This window comes from Rutilus rutilus (genome assembly GCF_951802725.1).
Source record: "Rutilus rutilus genome assembly, chromosome: 5".
Lineage (NCBI taxonomy): Eukaryota > Metazoa > Chordata > Actinopteri > Cypriniformes > Leuciscidae > Rutilus > Rutilus rutilus.
This window is the reverse complement of record NC_140213.1, coordinates 50,416,382-50,421,381: the sequence shown is the minus strand read 5'-3', so window position 1 is coordinate 50,421,381 and position 5,000 is coordinate 50,416,382. Positions and strand designations below refer to the sequence as shown.

Sequence of the window (5,000 nt, the reverse complement as noted above, 5' to 3'; positions counted from 1 at the left end):
TCAGTTTCTGGAATCTTTAGTGGTCAGAAGTCGGAGTGTGTGCGGGTTGTGTGTTTTGCGTGTTTAGTGTTTGAACAGCAGGTGATTTTTGGCTTGTATTTGCGCGTGCATTCAGCAGCTCGCGCACAGAGAAACCTTCATGCTGTCAGAAGACGAGACAAGATTGAACTGTAGCAAATGTGTATCAGTATAAATATGAATATTAAATATGATTGATTTCTGACAGCTGAAGCTGCTGTCACTCTGAGTGCGCGTGCCCGTGCTCGTGCGTGTGACTGCCAGTTTCTTAAGAAGCTGTAGGGCCAGTTTATGCGGTCCGTTGAGTTTCATTCACACAACACCGGGAAACAAGATCAAAATTGCAATCTAATTATTACATCATAGAAAAAGATAAAGGTTGTGGCTCTAGAGTGACACTTTTCAACCACTATATTACAGTGTAAATCTATGTTTTAGTGCTTGCGCAGATTGGCTCTTCTCAGTCTGACATCACTGGACTCTTAATAAAGGTTTGCTCATTGTTCCTGATTTTCCATTCCATACTGTGTGTGTGTGTGTGTGTGTGTGTGTGTGTGTGTGTCTGAGATGTTGATCGATTAGGGCTCAGTTTCCAGCTGGAGGCTCTCAGTGATGCGAGGGTTATAGATTAACCTCGTTCTCCACATTAACTGTTATAGTGTCAGTCGCTGCTGTTTGGGAAGATATACACTGATAAACACTGAGGACTGAAGTAAACCACGGGAGTCTGTGGTGGAACCAGGGTTTCACACACTCTCTCTCTCTCACACACACACACACACCGGAGAGGCTGTTCAGTCCCAGTGTCAGAGAGGCCAGACCGTCGCTGATCTCCAGTTACAGGAACGGAACGAGTTTATTGACACTGATCTGACACTGTCAAGCTGCTGACTGCAGGTCAGGCCTGTGTGTGTGTGTGTGTGAGAGAGAGAGAGAGAGAGAGTGTGTGTGTGTGCTTAACGGCTGGTAAATGACGCTGGGATCCACTGGGATTGGAGCTCGTCTCCAGATGGTGTTGGTCATGGCCATCTGCTGCTGCACTGGGAGTCAGAGGAATGCCCTAAACCAGTGACATTACCATCAGCTCTTTTCTCCCAGTGTCTGAAACGCTTCGATTAGGATTCAGTCTCTCTAAGCCCCGCCTCTCTGAGAGCTGCTCGGCTGTGATTGGTCAGAAAGCAAACGCTTATTATCATATCTGAATCTCAGCTCTTGATCTCAGTGGTACGAACAGTAATGATGGCGTGGGGTTTTACCGTATCAATCTCAGAAAACAGCGTCTTCTCCACATGAACAACACGAACCAAACTCTTCCAGTCTCAGATAAACTACAGTGTTTGAGGGCGGAGCTAAGAGATGCTGCTCAGCCAATCAAGACCACAGACTGGCATTATGCAAATTAGTTACAAACCTACGCAGGTTCAACAGGAAGTGAGACTGAATTACTGACGACTCGTTTCAAGACAATAACTTATGTTTTACGCTTTGATCTTTAAAACTTTGCAGACTTTTTACATTCACAAACAGCTTTATTACACAAAACATGATCATATTTGGAAAAGCATAAAGGGCCACTTTAAAGGCTGTGGAAGTGAATGTTGGAATAGCTAATGCTCTGAGCTAGTTATTAAAAATGTGGTCAGACGTGAAACTGCTGTCTATCTAATGCTGTAAATGCTTCATATATTTGTGGAGTAAACGCTGGTTATTCGGAGTCGGGTATAGCAGGTATTAGAGATTCAGCCAAACATCGTGATTCTGTCCTCAGTGGACTTGTGTTGTTCGGTCTCGATGTTCTTCCACTCTTTTGTGCTCCACAACAGAGACTCATGAAGGGAGTAAATGATGACAGAATTATTATTTGTGGCTAAACAATCCCTTTAATAATCATACTTGTTGACTTTGTTCAATCTGATCTGTATGTGTAAACTATCATGCAGTCCAGATTAAAAATGGATTCAGTCCTGTAAACAAACTGTGTTGTGTTTGTTGAAGTGACTTTAAGCTTCAGGAAAGTGTCACAGCTGTCCAGCGTTGAGTTTAACCTCCTGACCGATGTTCATTTTAACAGGTTAAAGCCTGAAGTAATCCATCCTCAAAATACCCGTTAAACTGACGATACACAAGCTGTGTGACATAATACGCGTAGATGCTTCTAGCTAGTTTGAGGATTAGGAGGTTAACATGATTAGCAATCGGACATGATCACGTTTCTGTCTGTCTGTTTTCGGTCACTGTGTAAATGCGAGTAACGGTGTGTAACGGTGTCGGTTTATGATGTTACAGACGTGTGGAGACCTAAACCCTGAGATCTGAACCCTGAGATCTGATTGGTTGATGAGTCTCCTGTCATGCATGTTTTCTGTGTTTCTGCTCATGAGTGTCGGAGTAGTTTGACTTGCTGGAATGTGTGTGCTCCGCCCTCTCCCACAGTCTGCTCCAATCAGAGAGCAGCTCAGTGCTGTCAGAGGTCAGGTGTGGCTCCTGTGGGTGTGTGTGTGTGCAGGTAGAACCGCATTCCTGCCGCGGCTCATTCCTGCTCTGAGATTCAGGGAATGTTCTAGATGCTTTGGTGATGTGTGAGATTTACAAACAGCTGTGAATCACACTGGCCTCGTCACGTCTCAGGTTATTTTCGAGAGTGTCACTGCTTATATCGTGAAGCGTGTTCCTCTGCGTGTTCCTCTGCGTGTTCCTCTGCGTGTTCCTCTGCGTGTTCCTCTGCGTGTTCCTCTGCGTGTTCCTCTGCGTGTTCATGCGTGTTCCTCTGCGTGTTCCTCTGCGTGTTCATGCGTGTTCCTCTGCGTGTTCCTCTGCGTGTTCCTCTGCGTGTTCCTCTGCGTGTTCATGCGTGTTCAGCGTCTTCCTCTGCGTCTTCCTCTGCATGTTCATGCGTGTTCATGCATGTTCCTCTGCGTGTTCATGCATCTTCCTCTGCGTGTTCATGCGTGTTCAGCGTCTTCCTCTGCGTCTTCCTCCGCGTGTTCATGCATGTTCCTCTGCGTGTTCATGCATCTTCCTCTGCGTGTTCATGCGTGTTCAGCGTCTTCCTCTGCGTGTTCATGCGTGTTCAGCGTCTTCCTCTGCGTGTTCATGCGTGTTCAGCGTCTTCCTCTGCGTCTTCCTCTGCGTGTTCATGCATGTTCCTCTGCGTGTTCATGCGTCTTCCTCTGCGTGTTCATGCGTGTTCAGCGTCTTCCTCTGCGTGTTCATGCGTGTTCAGCGTCTTCCTCTGCGTGTTCATGCGTGTTCAGCGTCTTCCTCTGCGTGTTCATGCATCTTCCTCTGCGTGTTCATGCGTGTTCATGCGTGTTCATGCTTGTTCATGCGTGTTCATGCGTGTTCTGCGTTTTCCTCTGCGTCTTCCTCTGTGTGTTCATGCGTGTTCAGCGTCTTCCTCTGCGTGTTCATGCGTGTTCATGCGTGTTCAGCGTCTTCCTCTGCGTGTTCATGCGTGTTCAGCGTCTTCCTCTGCGTCTTCCTCTGCGTGTTCATGCATGTTCCTCTGCGTGTTCATGCATCTTCCTCTGCGTGTTCATGCGTGTTCATGCGTGTTCATGCGTGTTCTGCGTTTTCCTCTGCGTCTTCCTCTGTGTGTTCATGCGTGTTCAGCGTCTTCCTCTGCGTGTTCATGCGTGTTCATGCGTGTTCAGCGTCTTCCTCTGCGTGTTCATGCGTGTTCAGCGTCTTCCTCTGCGTGTTCATGCGTGTTCAGCGTCTTCCTCTGCGTCTTCCTCTGCGTGTTCATGCATGTTCCTCTGCGTGTTCATGCATCTTCCTCTGCGTGTTCATGCGTGTTCATGCGTGTTCATGCGTGTTCTGCGTTTTCCTCTGCGTCTTCCTCTGTGTGTTCATGCGTGTTCAGCGTCTTCCTCTGCGTGTTCATGCGTGTTCATGCGTGTTCAGCGTCTTCCTCTGCGTGTTCATGCGTGTTCAGCGTCTTCCTCTGCGTGTTCAGCGTCTTCCTCTGCGTCTTCCTCTGCGTGTTCATGCATGTTCCTCTGCGTGTTCATGCATCTTCCTCTGCGTGTTCATGCGTGTTCATACGTGTTCATGCGTGTTCATGCGTGTTCATGCGTGTTCATGCATGTTCATGCGTTTTCCTCTGCGTGTTCATGCGTGTTCCTCTGCGTGTTCATGCGTGTTCCTCTGCGTGTTCATGCATGTTCCTTTGCGTGTTCATGCGTCTTCCTCTGCATGTTCTGCGTCTTCCTCTGCGTCTTCCTCTGCGTCTTCCTCTGCGTCTTCATGCGTGTTCCTCTGCGTCTTCATGCGTCTTCCTCTGCGTCTTCATGCGTGTTCCTCTGCGTGTTCTGCGTCTTCCTCTGCGTGTTCATGCGTGTTCCTCTGCGTGTTCATGCGTGTTCCTCTGCGTGTTCATGCGTGTTCCTCTGCGTGTTCATGCGTGTTCCTCTGCGTGTTCCTCTGCGTGTTCATGCGTTTTCCTCTGCGTGTGCATGCGTGTTCCTCTCGTGTGCATGCGTGTTCCTCTCGTGTGCATGCGTGTTCCTCTCGTGTGCATGCGTGTTCCTCTGCGTGTGCATGCGTGTTCCTCTGCGTGTTCATGCGTGTTCCTCTGCGTGTGCATGCGTGTTCCTCTGCGTGTGCATGCGTGTTCCTCTGCGTGTTCATGCGTGTTCCTCTGCGCGTTCCTCCGCGTGTTCCTCTGCGCGTTCCTCTGCGCGTTCCTCTGCGTGTTCCTCTGCGTGTTCCTCTGCGTGTTCCTCTGCGTGTTCCTCTGCGTGTTCCTCTGCGTGTTCATGCGTGTTCCTCTGCGTGTTCATGCGTGTTCCTCTGCGTGTTCATGCGTGTTCATGCGTGTTCCTCTGCGTGTTCATGCGTGTTCCTCTGCGTGTTCCTCTGCGTGTTCCTCTGCGTGTTCCTGCGTGTTCCTGCGTGTTCATGCGTGTTCATGCGTGTTCCTCTGCATGTGCATGCGTGTTCCTCTGCGTGTTCCTCTGCGTGTTCCTCTGCGTGTTCCT

General features: G+C 49.0%; 1 protein-coding gene across 4 annotated transcripts in view; it reads left to right on the top strand.

Moving 5' to 3' along the window:
• Nucleotides 1-5,000, top strand: part of homer2 (homer scaffold protein 2) — a 25,138-nt gene that overhangs the window by 2,533 nt on the left and 17,605 nt on the right. The gene's annotated exons all lie outside the window — the stretch shown is intronic.